This window comes from Pteropus alecto, unplaced genomic scaffold (genome assembly GCF_000325575.1).
Source record: "Pteropus alecto unplaced genomic scaffold, ASM32557v1 scaffold20, whole genome shotgun sequence".
Lineage (NCBI taxonomy): Eukaryota > Metazoa > Chordata > Mammalia > Chiroptera > Pteropodidae > Pteropus > Pteropus alecto.
In genome coordinates, this window is record NW_006436298.1 from 13,454,483 (window position 1) to 13,470,077 (window position 15,595).

General features: G+C 45.2%; 1 long non-coding RNA gene across 2 annotated transcripts in view; it reads right to left on the reverse strand.

The window, feature by feature from the left end:
• LOC112480626 overlaps window positions 1–15,595 on the reverse strand; it is a 22,854-nt gene extending 7,259 nt beyond the window's left edge. Inside the window, exons 1-2 of one of the 2 annotated variants that reach the window (XR_003046706.1) lie at window positions 15,540–15,595; window positions 9,384–9,440 (exon numbers count right to left, since the gene is read on the reverse strand). This is a non-coding gene — a long non-coding RNA (uncharacterized LOC112480626). Of the gene's footprint in view, window positions 1–9,383; window positions 9,441–15,254; window positions 15,338–15,539 lie in introns of those variants that run through there. The other variant, XR_003046705.1, reaches the window with a different exon arrangement.

Sequence of the window (15,595 nt, forward strand, 5' to 3'; positions counted from 1 at the left end):
GCCTCATTCTCCTCCTTGCTCTTGGCCAAAAAATTTTGTCTGCTTCTAGTCTTCCTTCACTTATGTCCCCAGTCCCCAAACTTCCCCTAAGGTATAGTTCGCAGGCACCTCCACATCCCCTCTGAGGTAATAAGCTCAGAGTCCATGCTCTGCCTGAATGGGAGGATTGAGGAAAAGGGAAATATGAAAGGGAGCTGTGTCAGTGTCTCAAGGCACTACCCCACCACATCCTGAACCGCCTCAAATGTTGGTGATCTAACATGAAGAATTATGTTTGGGTTTTGGTGTCGACCTGAAAAATTAAAGTAGCCACCAGGGATACAATTTGGAAAAGTCAAGCTTAATCAAGGAATGAAACTGGAGTTGCCCAAGAGGCAGTCCGGGGCAGACAGAGGAAGGAGAGAGAAGGATTCCCCAAGGCTAGTGGAGCAGAGGGGTGGAGGGACCTGGCTGTGTCTGCCCCACCCCTTCCCACCCCCCATATGGCATGAGAAGTTAGGAGGAGCCTCTGATGGGGCACCTGTTGGTAACTGTGGCTGGACTCATAGCATGCACTCCGGAGCAGAGGTGAGGGCTCCAGGTAGTCAAGCCCGCAACAGCCGGCAGGGCTTGTATGCAGAGCACCAAGGCAACCATCCTGAAAAAAGACCCCCTACCCTGTGCTATGGAGGACCAGGCTCCCACAGAAACATCCAGGAGCCAAAGAGCGATGGTAGAGGTGGAAACCACCAAAGATAAAGCCCCTACTCTCATCTGAGAAGCCACACAAACCCAGGAATTCCGAATTGGGGGGTGGGGTTGAAGAAGAAACCTCAGCAAAGGCTGACTTAGGAGGCCGGCTGAGTGAGAGGGCAGGAGGACAGGGTGAGAGCAGACAGAAAAGTCGAGCTAGGGAGGACATGCGGGGCAGGGCCAAAGGGACCTGATCTCAGGAAAGAGAAATGGGCCACAGGGCCTCACACTCCCAATTCCAGGTATTTCTGGTGACAATGTTCATTCAACCTACAGTCACCAGAGGCAGCAGAAATGGGGGCATGCAGAACATATATACTACTCTAAAATTTCTGCACATGTATTATTTCTATAAGAAGGAATAGAACAGAATAAAAGTTAAGAATGTCAAAGAAACCAATGAGCAATTTAAATTGGTTCCACAGAATACTGGCTAAGAAAAATATGGGTGATTTAATGATGTAAATGAGAAAAATTAGAATGGAAATAAAACAAACACCCATGGTTTTATCTCCCAATTCAGTTGCTTGAGCTGCTACAAATTCAACCTGGGGTATGCAGCTCCTACTGTTTGGATCTGTTTTTAAAAGATGCCCATGTGTAGATCAGGCCATCCTAGAAATTCCACAAACAACCCCAAATACCCATAGAAACTTAAGAATACAGTGGGAGATATCATGCTCCCTGATTTCAAATTATACTACAAAGCTACAATAATCTAAATAGCATGGCACTGGTGTAGAAACAGATATACAGATCACTGGAATAGAGAGCCCAGAAATAAATCCACACCTTTATGGTGAATTAATCTACGACAAAGTAGCTAAGAATATACAATGGGATAAAGATAGTCTCTTCAAGGAGTGGTGTTGGGGAAACTGGATACATGCAAAAAAAAAAAATGTAATTGAACCACTTCCTTACACCATACACAAGAATAAATTCAAAATGGATTAAAGAATTAATTGTAAGATCTGAAACCATAACACCCCTAGAGGAAAACGTAGGCAGTAAACTCTTTGATATCAGCCTTATCGGTATCTTTTGGGATATGTCTCCTCAGACAAGGGCAACAAAATAAAAAAACAAACAAATGGGATTACATCAAACCAAAATGCTTTGCACAGCGAAGGAAACCATCAAGAAAATGAAAAGACGATCTATTTAATGGGAGAAGATATTTACAAATGATACATATGAGAAGGGGTTAGTATCCAAAATACATAAGGAACTCACTACTAAACACCAAAAAAACAAAGTCTAATTTAAAAATGGGCAGAGGACCTAAGTAGACATTTCTCCAAAGAGGACATACAGATGGCCAAAAGACATGTGAAAAGATGCTTGACATCATTAATCATCAAGGAAATGCTAATCAAAACTACAATGAGATATCACCTCATACCTGTCAGAATGGCTATCATCAATAAATCAACAAATAAGGGCTGACGAGGATGTGGAGAAAAGGGAACCCTAGTACACTGTTGGTAGGAATGTAAATTGGTACAGCCACTATGGAAAAGAGTATAAAGATTCCTTGAAAAATTGAAGAACTGCCACATGATTCAATAATTTCACTTCTGAGTATTTATCCAAAGAAAACAAAAACGCTCTCTCGAAAAGATATATGTACATTGCAGCATTATTTACAATAGCCAAGATATGGAAGCAACTTAAGTGTCCATTGACAGACGAATGGATAAAGATGTGGTTCATATATACAATGACATATTACTCAGCCATAAAAAAGAATGAAAGCTTGCCAACTGCAACGGCGTGGATGGACCTAGGGGGTATAATGCTAAGTGAAATAAGTCAGATAAAGACAAATACTGTATTTTTAAAAAATGAATAAACAAAACAGAAATAGACCCATAGATACAGAGAACAAGCTTATGGTTGCTTGTGGCAGTGGGGGGTGGGGAGGAATGAGTGGAAAAAATAAGATAAAAAATGATTTTTTAAAAAATTCCACAAAGAACCCCTGAACCGAGAGCCCCAGATGGGTGACAGAGCCTAGGTCCCATCCCTGCCCTGTGAAGTCACAGTTTCAGTTCAAAGTGCCCTGAAAAAAGGATTCATTTCACTTTTATCCAAGCTGTGATCTAGCATGCAAGTCTTCCCTTCACTAAGTTTAACTTATGAAGTTATATCAAATTTATACATTATAAAACACAATAGGAAATCACTGTCGAGAGCATAGGTATTCACAAAAAAGAGCTGTCTGTTGCCATATTTTGGTTTTTCTTCTAGTTATTTATTAATTGCTTATTTTATAGTTTCCACTAAACAGTAGCAGATAGGTAATATCTAAGACAAGATTATGGAAAAACTTCCAATGAAAATTTTCCAGAATTCTGAGGATCAGGGTTATGAACTAAAGTCTCTTCCTCGTGGTTTCTGTGAGCTCCTGAAGGATGAGGCCTGTGCATTATTCACCTCTGTACCCCATCCTCGGCCCCTCAATCGAGTACTTTGTTGAAGAAAAAACCAACTTAAAATAAGGAAAAGACTTAAAATTCTCCAAAGAACCTGCTAGGGGGCAGCAATGCCTTAAAAATAGCCCTGTTCTGAACAAACTGCACTTTTTAATCTAAAAGATGATTCCTGAAGTATATTCAAAGTGAAATAACAACTACATTTATTAAATACTTACTCGACTCTTAGCACTATGCTACCTGCTAATAGTTCAGTGCTTGAGAACTCGTATTTACCAAAACATACAACTAAACAAAAGCAAGAACCACCCATGTAACATCTTAAATTTGAATTATCATGAATTCAACTCTGAATGAACACTGAAGCCTCATTTTCCTCGTATCCTAAAGAAAACTTTTTCCTTGTCCCTCAACCTAAATCCACATGATAGGCTTCTCTGTGAGCCAAGCAAAGAGCCATTCATCCATCCATTCACCATTCATTCACTCATTCATTCATCAAACACCCACTGAGCAACTACTACATGCCAGGCACTTGGAAGGATACAGAAAAGTCCACAAACCCAGTGGGCTTTAGTCCAGTCCTCAGTGTGAGTGGAAGCCATTTTTATTCTAACACTGATCATAACTGCAAACCGTACCCTTAATTTTAGAATTGGATCTCTAGGTTCCCTGCTCTCTACTTATAAAGTATTTTCTATTGGAAGAGCCCCACTTAATCCTAAGTTTTTATTTTTTTAGCTGAATCAAAAAGAGCCTTGTCCTAATGTCCGAACAAAAAGAACAATTTTCCAGGGAGCAGAGGGTTGCTTCCCAAGCCAGCACAGGTGGCCTGACAAGTTCAGACAAAAACTGTTTGGCCTGCAGTGTTTTCATTGTTGGCTTTTTGTTTGTCTTACTAACTTTGAAAACATTTAAAACTTGGAAAAATGCACATAAAAATTTGGATTTCCAACTTCTCTTTAAAAAAATCAAAAGCTCTGGCCATACTACCTGCATTCCTGTACAGGAACCTTGGGGAGGGCCATGTCCTCCACAAGCCCAGTCCCCTATTCAGCCCTCTTCACTCATCAAGCTCCCTCCTGGCCCCTCTAGGTGACAGTCTCAGACCCTCTACTCGAGATGTCCAAGGCATTCTGCAGGGAGCAGAGAAGGGTTGGACTCCATCCCTCTGGCTGACATCCTATTACGTAACTTGTCCCTCGTCCCACAGCTAGTGAAGGGCAGGGCCTGGACTCTAATGTAGGTGTCCTAACTCCTTGTGCCAGCAGGGTTCAGGCACCTGAGAGAGTGCAGTACCCCTTCCTGGGCTCGCCTCTCCCTCACCCACCACCACGCAAGAGAGGGGAGCTGTTGCCACTCCTCCTCACCACCCGTGACCGTGACCGCAAGTGGAAAGAGCTGTCACCCTTACCAGAGAGGGTGGGGTGCAGTGAGGGCCGGCCAGAGTGCAGCCTCGGGTAGAGGGGCACGGCCACTCTTTTCCTCCGTGAAGGAAGAGACGAGTAAGAGGCCCAACCTCAATTACTCAAAGAGTCAGAGCCATTCCTCCCCCATTACTCAAAGAGTCAGAGCCAGGGCGCAAGGGGGTTCACGATGCAGACCATTCATGCTAGCCTGCCCCCAAGAGCGAAGGCTGGGCAGAAGCAGACAAAGTATGGGACCCGCTTTTGCCTCAGGACAAAGAGAAGACCTCAGCACACTTGTACTCCACCTTCATTCAGTTCCTCTGACTCAGGCACCAGACCAAAACAGCACATTGCCAAGAAAGACAGGAGGAAAAAAGATTTAATAACAGTAATAGCCTCAATTAGAGAGTGTTCCAGATGCTTTGTACACACAGCCTCTAATCCTGACAATAACCCTGCAAGAGTGGGAGGAGGAACAGAAGGAGACCCTTTTTGCAATGGAAGAAACTGAGGCACAGAATGGTGAAGGGACTTGCGAAAGGGCACCGACTTTCTAAATGGCAGAGGCAAGATTCAAATATGGTGTCACTGGCTCCAACCCCTGAAAGTATTCTATTGTTATAGTAAATATTCATCAGTTGTGCAGAAAAGAGTTAACACAGCAGGCCTGAGACTGCTATCTCTTAAAAAGCCTGCTTGTGAAGTTGGCGCTTGGCTGGCATCTGAGAACTTGGATTTCGGGAAGGTTCCTGCCATCACCAGAACTGCTGAGAGCAGCTCATCCGGCCAAATTGCACGATGTGGCTTCTGCCGAACACCTGCTTTGCTCCTAGGAGCCTGGAACATTGGTATATGCTGGGCACAGTGCATGTACAGGTCCAGCCCCTGTAAAAAACTGGGTGCTGAACCTCAAATGAGCTTCTCTGGTAGACATTTCACACATTGTTGCAACCCCTTGCCGGACGGAATTAAACACATCCTGTGTGACTTCTCTGGGAGAGGAAGCTTGGACCTGGTTAACTCAAGGTTTTGCCCCACGCATCTTTTTCCTTCGCTGAGTCTCCTGTGTATCCTTTGTTGTAATAGATCATCCCGTGAGCTCGACTATATACTAAGTCCTGTGAGTCCTCCTAGCAAGTCACCGAACCTGGGTGAGTTCTGGGCCAGCCACCTCAGTCACGTCTCTCCAGGAACTGAAAGAGGCCTTGGGGCTACTAAAGTGCAAAGACTAAATGCTCATTCCACATTACTAATGAGCGAACAACAGGAAACAGAGAGTGCACAGTAAAAGGCTAATAACTACTAACTGCGTTTAGCCCCATAGAAGCAGCCTACAGTTGGAGACCACTGAGGTGGGACCCGTGGCAAGGGCAGACTAAATGGACTGGCTTATTTGGCCAGTGGGGCATCCAGAGAACTTTAAGGGAGGGGCAGTGACTTCTTTTACCTACACTACCCTTTCATAGTTATATAGCCTGCAACTTTATCTGAAACATCAGAATGCCCAGAATAAGACATTCTGGGTGTGGGCATATGACTGTTTTAGTCAATGGCATATAAGCAAAAAATCCATGGTAGCTTCTGGAAATTTTTTTTTAAGTGAGTCGATGTTTCCTCTTCAACGTCTTCTCCCTCCTCCTACACTGGAATGTGAATGTAACATCTGGAGCTCCAGAAGCCATCTTGGCTTTAGGAATGAAAATGTCATAGCAGAGAACAAGATAGAACTGAAATCATGGAATAACACACTGGCCTTAAAATTCCTGCATCTGGACTTTTTGAAAATGAGAGAAAATTGTTTTTATCTCTTTGAGGCTTTTCTGTTATTCCCAGTTGGATTTAATTCTCCCTAATACAGAATAGATTCAGATGAGCAATAATTTGTAAAGTTATATATCCAAAACCATAGAATCACCATGTTGTATATCTGAATGGTGATTGGGGACCATCTGTTTCAACCTCCTCATTTCACAATTGAAGAAACTGAGACCTAGTCACCTCTGATTTGTCAGGGTCACATGGATAAGTTAGAGGCAGAGCTGGGACTAGATCCCAGGTTTGGGGACCTTCAGGCTCACACTGCTTCTATTGCTGCTATGATGAGGTGCCTCAGCCAGGCCAGGTCATGGGTGAGCTCTGAAAGTTTGTTCCTCTCCAGAGCAGTCAAACAGAAAGTGCTTTTAGAATGTAAATGACAAAATTTCAGGGGCCTCCTGGAGGCCATCCCCACTTCTTGTTTTGATGGAGAAGACCCAGCAAGCAGGTGGGCATCCTGGGACTTCAGAGGCCTCAGCTCTCCTCTGCACCTTCTCCTCACACTCACCGGACTTCATGCTTCATCTTCCCTCAGAGTCTGAACCCAGGTGCACTGGAGGGCCTCAGACCCATATGGTGCATACTGAGCAGAACCAGGCTGGTTTTCAGCCCCACCTGGCCTCCGTGGCCAGCTGCCTTGATGAAGCACACAGACCCAACGACTTTATACACAGGCCCTGGTCGACCTCAGGCTTGAGAAAGAGCTCACTGGGCTTCATCTTTCACCCCAATGCACACATGGCCTTGCTCACATCAAGGGAACTTTTGTTCCTATTGAAAAAAATACTGTAGCGGATGATTTGATAGCCTGTCCATCTCTCATCACTTGTCACTCACTGGTGTCAAACTGCCAGCACCTGCAGTTCTTTGTTTCCGAGCATTTTTTGGTGTGGAGGCCACTTTTTCTGTCCGTGTAGGACGCCGGAAGTGTAGGAGAACTAAGAGTGTCCAAGAGTAGCCCCCAACCAGCCCCTCGCCTTGTGGAGAATGCCTCTGAGGTATGTGTTCTGTGTCACCCCCAATACAATGCAGCTCCTGTGGCCTCGGTGGTAGCTGCCTCCCCATCTCTGCCTCACACTCCACTTCCCTGAGGAGGGTTCCTTCACCTCTCAAGTAAACAGGTTATACTCAAATCCTCACCTCATCGGGGTCTGCTTCTGGGTAAACCAAGCAAAGGTAAACCTCCCTCAGCACTAGCCCATGCAGATTTCACTTACTCCAGAGTTAGGGAATCTGAGGTTTGAATGGATATCCTGTGCTCGTATGCATGCACACACAGATGTGCACACACACACAGGCCTTTCCAACTTCTCTCTGAACCAAACCATCCCAAAGACATTCAAATCCCTCTGCCACTTGGCGGGGCTTTACTGCCCCTCTGTAAGTAGCCCAGAAGTCCAGTAAGTAAAATGAAAGTGAGAACAATTGAGGGGAAAGTGGTAGTGAATCTCATTCATCTTTTTAATCCCACCCACCATCCATTACACCCAGCCCACAGACCTTGATAAGTACTCGTTAAGTATCTGCTAATCAAAGAAGCAATTGGAAGCTGGCAGCTCTGCTCCAGAGCACCTTCCATCAACGCCCTGCTAACATTTTCCCAGGCACCAAAGATGTCTCCCTCGCCCCAACTCTCTCCACACATAATGGTGCAGAAACTACATTTGTCTTTCTAGAACTATTCTTCTGCATCTTCCGATGAGAGTGTCAGAAACACGCTTTTGAAACAGCCTGCTGTTTATAAGTACATTTCCATTTCAGCAAGCACAGCTGTTACTCCGGCTGGAGGTCTTGCTGGCTTATTGAAGATGGCTGGTCTCACCCTTGCCACCTGCCCAAAGGGAAAATTCAATTCACAGAAACTCCTTCCCAATTCAAGGATCCTCTTAGGAGCCTCCCTGATGGTTGTCATCTATTTTATGAACTCAAGTGACGGGGAACTCCCTACTACATAAGGTAGCCTATTCTATTCTTGAAAGATTCTAATTATTAACAGTTTTTAATAGACATTTATTAAACATTTACTATGTGTCAGACACTATTAAAAGTGTTTTACTTGTGTGAACTCATTTAATCACCACACCAACTCCATGAAATAGTTGCTATTGTTATCCCCACTTTATGGCACAGAGAATTCAATAGCTTAGCAAGTGGCACAACAAGGTTTCAAACCAAAGAAGTCTCACGCCAATCTTCCTATAATGCCATTTTCTTATTTGGGGCAGAAATCTCCCACCACATAACAGCCCTGTTAGGTCCAGATCCTTGTGAGATTATAATGAAAGCCAAGGATCCTCCCCTTGCATATAACAAAAGTTTGCATATAATTTCAAAGAGACAACCCACTCTAGCCCATGGCACCCAGATTAAGAACCGCTGCCAACCAACACACCAACACAGAATATGTTGCTTTTGCATATATTTGAAGGTCCTTTGAGGAGCTTTTCTACATCCAGGGGGCTTCCTCAGGTTTCTCCAGGCTAAACTTTTCCCAGTTCCATGTGAAAGAATGTTCAACCTCATCAGTAACCAAAGACAAATTTAAACAGTAACGAGATTTAAACCATAATGAGTGTTATTTTGTATTTTTGAAACTAGCAACAATAAAGAATCAAAAATCATGGGCTTGAAGGGTTGTACTCATTTGTTGCTGCTGACACTGGATCTGTACTCACTGCCTTCAGAAAGAAACTTGGCAACACACAGGGAAGACTGATGAAAATGCCCACAAGCTTTTGACCTGATCATTCCATTCCCAGATTCCAAGTCAATGAACAGATGGAAATAAAAGCCATATGTGGAAAGATAGTTATAGCAAACTTACTTCTAAGAGAAAAAAAAACTTAATGCCCAACAAAACAGTTGGGGAAACTATAAGTAAATATAGTCATTAACATAATGGAACATATCAAACAATGGAAAATGTTATAATAATATTCAGAGAAAAAAGTAGGGCACAGAAAGTGACATTGTGATTTTTGTTACTTACAGAATGACAGGGTAGGAATGCCCAGGGAGATTTCAATTCACTTTTGAGTGCCTCTCTCTGAAAGGCGAGAGATTAAACAATCAGAATAAAAGCAGCTCACAGAAGGGACAAGAGAGGCCATAAAGGGATCAGAGGAACACTTAAAAAACATAAATAGTATCCTCCATGAAACATGAGAAGATATGTGCTATGGTCTGAATGCCTGTGTCCCCCCTGAATTCGTATGTTGAAATCCCAACCCCCAGAGGTAATGGCACTCGGAGGTGCGGCTCTGGGAGGTACTTAGGTCATGGAAGCAGGGCCCCTCATCAAAGGGATTAGTGCCTTATAAAAAAGGCTCCAAAGGGATCCCTAGCCTCCTCCATTGAGTGCGGCCACAGTGAACAGGCATTGGCTGTGAACCGGCCTCATCAGAAGTCAACTATACCGGAGCCTTGATCTCGGATTTCCCAACCTCCAGAACTGTGAACAATAAATTTGCTGTTTATGAGCTACCCAGTCAGGGGTGTTTTGTTACAGCAGCCCGCACAATATGCATCCACGAAACAATGCTATATTTAGGGAGGGAAAGTAATAATCAAAAAAACAGAAAAGAACTGTTGAGAGAATTATGATAGCTACAATAATAAATTCACCAGAAGCTCTAAAAGATAAAATAGAGAAATTATCGATAAAGAGAACAAAATAAATAGAAAATGAGAGAGAAAAAGTGGCCATCTAGAAGGCTCTTATCTACCAAACAGGAGTCCGGAAAGAAAGATCAGAGACAATTTCCAAGAGAGAATTTAACCGACCAAGCCAAGGACACATGGCTGGCCTACAGTAGGATAGGGAGGGGGAGGATCTGGCCCCTTTGGGTTCTATGTGGAAAGGACACTGACTCCACCACAACTATACCCAGGATTGCAGTCCCCAAAAAGGATGATATTAGGAAGTGAGGGTGAGACAACCAAAAACCATGAATACCACTACGGAGCAACATACGCCCAATGTCCTAGTAAGCGTTTTCCTCCAACTACTGATAGAACACCTTACATAGGATCTCCTGCGGTGACCCGGGATGCCGTCAGCACTGTTGTCACTATTTTTTTAATTGACTTATATAACCTTATGTTAATTTCAGGTGTACGCCATATGATTCAATATTTTCATGTATTGTGAAATGATCACCACCACAAGTTACCATTCATCACTATACATAGTTACAATTTTTTTTCTTGTGGTGAGAACTTTTAAGATTTATTCTCTTAGCAACTTTCAAACATGCAGTACAGTATTATTAACTGTAGTCACCATGCTGTACGCAACATCCCATGACCTACTTATTTTATAACTGGAAGTCTGAGCCTTTTGATCCCTTTCACTGAGTTCATCCAACACCCCACCCCCAACCTCTGGCAACCACCAATCTCGGCCCTCCTTCTCTTCTCACATGTCACTCAGGGACCGTCCTAGGGATTGCTCAGGCTGTGGAACAGGAACCCCTTCTCTTCCCCAGCTGGGAAGCCAGACAAAGCAGAAGCTTGGGCGGTTCTGAGAAATTCACACAGCTGACTACACTTCCTCCCAAGCAGCAACGCCCCCAGCGCTTCCCCAGTAGGACGAGCAGCTGGGCTGGTGGAAGGTGCCAGAGCACAGGGCAGGTCGGAGTCTCTGTCCTATCTGCCTCTCTCTCCTGCGCTCCATTCCTTTAAAATGCTGACCCGGACAGAGAAACTCTCAGCATTTACAAAGCCACCATTCTAACCCCATCGAATGTGAGATCTCTATGAAAGTTCCCGAAGTGGGTCTCACTCTCAGCCCACAGATTCAGGTGCACAGAAAACAAGCTTTTTATCGCTGAATTTAATTTGTTTTGATCCCCATCCCACTTGGCAGAAGCATAATCTAATTTGGAATTTGCCCACCCCCTGAACCTCCCCCCGCGCTTTGAGGTTGTACAGAGCTCAGAGTAACAGTGTGTGACACCCTCCAGACACATGGGCAACCAGAGACACTCAAGTGCACCATCCCAAAACTCTATTGCTGTTGTGAAACATTGCCACAAATGTAGCAGCTTAAAATAGCACAAATATGCTAGCTCACGGTTTCTGTAGGTCAGGCGCTAAAATCAGCCATGGCCGAGCGGGGCTTCTACCAGAGACGTTAGGGACAGTCGTCTTCTGCGCGCATTCAGGCTTTACGGCCCAGTTCAGTTCTACTCCTGCAGTAGCTGAGGGAATGAGGTCCCCATTCCCCTGCTGGCTGTCAGCCGGGTCACCCTGGTTCCCAGAGGTCTCTCTGGGCCTTGCACACAGGCCCTTAGCACCACCAACCAGGCAGTAAATCCTTCTCACGCCTGGAAAAATCTCCGGCTTGGCCCTCTGCTGCGCCTGATGGACGCCTCAGCCTTCCTTTTCTGCTTGGTTCCCTCAGGCTCACCTGGGTTTCCACGCTAACGTCCCTACTTTACGTCAGCTGATTAGTAACCTTAATTCCACCTGCAAAGTCCCTTCCCTGCCGTAAGAAATTGGCATTTGAATAACCAGGTGATGGGAGAGTGCCTCAGGGAAGGGTAGAGATCTTTGAAATTCCATCTACTACATAGATCTCTGGGGGTATGCAGTGCAGCTGCCCTACACGCCCAGTGAGGCATCACTCCCCTAGTCAGCCCACAGTCAGTGGAACAGGAGACCTTTCAAGGTCATGGTCCTTTTAAAGCTAAAGCGTCACTGCCACTCCCGCAGCTGTCTCGGGAAGGAACTTGCTCTGCTCTGAATCACACTGGGACGTGAACCTCTAGAAACCAAGGCGTCACCTCTGCCTGAACATGCCACACAAGCCATTTCCTCCCTGGGTTCCCCCAGGGCTCTTTCCAGTCTCAGGGCACAGGACATCCCCTACTCTCACCCTAGGAACCACCGTTTCTGTACTGTCTGTCATTGCCTTGCCTTCTCCCCCGCTTCCCCACCTAGAGGGATCTTTTTCATGTTCAGAGGAAATCACCCTCTCATCCCGTAACCCAAATACTTAGGCTAGATCCAGAATCCTGTCCATGTGGGTAGGGGGAAGCTGCTTTAGGCTTTTAGAATTTGAGACCAGGTCCTGCTCTCCTCTCTGTCACATTCCTCACCTGAAGCAAAGGGCCTGGAAGTCAGTTGCTTTAAAGTTCAAGGAAGGTGGGGCAGTGGATGGCCAAGTGGGAAAATCCTTGAGTTAATATTGCAAACACGTTTTCCTGCCATTCTCCTAACTTGGTCTAGTCTTTAAAATGCCCTTGGCACTCGGGCCGTCACAGGCTTCCATCCTTGGTGACTGGGTTGGAGCCGGCATCTCCCACCCTAGGCTTCATCTTCAAGTGCCGGACATGGAGCTATAGGCGGCTTCAAGACCTGCACCCTACTTGAGTCTTCTGTGTTCACTCTTCAGAGCCTAATTCAGTTGTCACTTCCCTATGTGGCCTCTCCTTCCCTTCGGGGAAATGTAACGCCTCCCTACCAAGTCTGTGGTACATTGTTAGGGCAGCCCTATCAAACCAATATACTGTTAAATTCAACATTGCTTTTAAACATTAATTTTTTATGTAAATATTTCACAAAGACTATAACATCTTAACCTGTTCTAGCATTTCTGCATTTTGTTGGGAACCATCACCACTACCCTTCAGAAAATGAAAGTGGCCCAGGTGTCTTTATACCTCTGAGCAGCCCCAATGCAGAGCCTTGGCCGTGATGAGAAAACCCAGCAGCCCGACTGGCAAAATCCCTGGAGAGCTAGAATGATGGTGTGCCTGGACACAGCCTTCATATCTGGCCCGAGAGCCAGCTGGCACTATTAGACAGAAAAGGCTCTGAGTTTTCTCAGTAGACTGGCAACATCCCAGCTCCCTTCCTCCCGATCGCCATAAAACCATCTGGAAAATTAAAATAATACCTTCTGCTTCCTAAAGCTCCAGGGATCCTGTGAGACAGGGAGAGATCACCCACTAAGCACCCCACATTCCTAGAGAAGGTTGCCCTGAAATAGGCTATTGTTCAGCCTCCTTCACCCTAAATAGCAGATGTAGGACATTAACCAGTACTCTCTCCAGCTGCCCTGGCCCGGGAGCCACTTCTGCTGTTAGCCCACCTGACTGAAGGTGAGGCTGCCCACCAAGAGGCTCCTCTACAGCCCACCTGAGAGGTGAGTTAGCAGTGCTATGCACACTCAAGTCAGCTCTTGAGTCACCTGGGGATTAGTTAGCATGCAGATTCTGAGTCAGCCAGTCTGGGACGAGGTCCTGAGCTTCTTCATTTCCCCCTGGTGATGCAGATGTTACTGGTCAGAGTGGGAAAGCGCTAGACATTCGAGCAGGAGGGAACTTAGTCTCAAATGTATTCTGGCAGAAATCCGGACTCCCAGCAAGCAGCTTGGTGGTTGTTTGGAGGGAAGTGTGATGCTCTTCCAGGCGGCTCAGAGGGGGATGCAGCGCGCCCTGAGTTCTGTCCAGCCACATTTCCTCACGCTTCAAGGCAGGCACACAGCCCCAGAGCCAAGACAGCGTTTACTCAGCTTTCAGTCCAGCACCAGCAATTCATCTTTAAGTTAGGGCCCCGGAAATCCATAGGTGGGCACGGCTCAATTTTGTAGTGTCCCTGAGAAGAACACAGCCCCTCTCCAGATGGGCTTCTGTGCACCTTCCCTCCCTCCAGCCCGGGCTGGCCAGGCCCCAGGGTGGATTCATTGTGGTTAATTGCACTTTTCCTGGCAGGGCTTCCAGGCTCTCTAAATTCATCTCTTGCCAAAGGCAGAGGATCAGCTGGCAACAGAGATGGAGAGCTGCAGCTAATCAGTTACAATCACTTTTTAATGACATCTCCCCTCTCCCCTCTTAATTATCAAAAGCATGCAACTCACTTTAGAAGATTTAGAAAATGTTAAAAAGAATAAAAAAGGAAATGATCCTGCAATTCTACAACTCAAGAATAACGTTTTAACTTTTTGAAAAATGTCCTTTCGATCTTTTATGTGCATATGTGTAGTTGGTATACAATTCCACACTGGGGTTCCCAAATTTTCAATAGCTGCATAATAATTTCCCCAAACAAACTCTGAACGAATTGAGGGCAAGAGTTGTTTTCATGGTTTTATAATTTGACAAATTTAACAGTAAGTGCTCAACAATTTTGTTGAAAAAGTGAATATTTCTTTACTGTTTACTACATGAAAGACTAGATTTTTGCTATTTTACATTTATTTCTTTTAAAGTATCAATATGCTGATTTAATAAATATAATTTCAATGCCAGCTGAACTTCTGGAGGCCAGAAGAGTATTGCAAGAAATAAAGATCAGGTTGCAGTTACTCTGTGCAAACAAGGCCACCTAAACTTTTTTATGGCTCTTTAACAAACTTTCAGTGGGATTCCTGCCCCTCCTGTCAACTGGGAAAAATTCTAAAAGGAGGGAAATCCTCGACTGGGCTGCTTAACAGATTCCTTTGACCCCTCTGGCACTCCATCTTGTCTCTCTCCTCCTGGGACAGAAGCAAGCTATAGTCGATCACCTTTATAAACTCTAAAACCAGGCTGTCCTGTCAGAGTCAGGGCTAGAGACTTTCCATACTCTTGTTAAACTCGTAAGATTGATAGTTTCTGGGAAAGAGAAGTGAAAATCTAGCCTTGTTCCTTTCCCCCCCTACCCCGCACTGTCCTTTGCCTGAACAGTAAGTTAATCAAGATCACTACGAATATCATGGGAAACTTTAGTCCATATCCCTATTTCCATCTCTAGGACTTGTATGCCTTATCCGTGCCCTGTGGGGTGAGACAGGAAGTGAGAGAGAGTCCTCGCCTTCTTTCTCCCCAACTGTGGACAGAAGCTCAGTAACAGAACTCAGAAATTGGTGGCTTACCTCCAAGAGGATGTCATATACTCCCCTCTAGTGACCTTGAAGTAGGCAGAGCTCAGCTGGCATCTCTTTCCATCCATTCACTCACCACTTAACAAACATGAGTGGAGCCAGGCCTGCTTCAGCCTGGAGGGGGGTATGCTGTATACTAGAACAGCGGTCCCCAACCTTTTTGGCACCAGGGTGCTCCTATGAGAATCTTATGCTTGACGATTTGAGGGGGAGCTGAGGAGGTGATGCTAGTGCTGGGGAGCAGCTGCAAATATAGAGGAAGGTTCCCTCACTTACCCACCACTCCTGCTGTGCAGCCTGGCTCCTAACATGCCAGGGACCAGTACCAAACT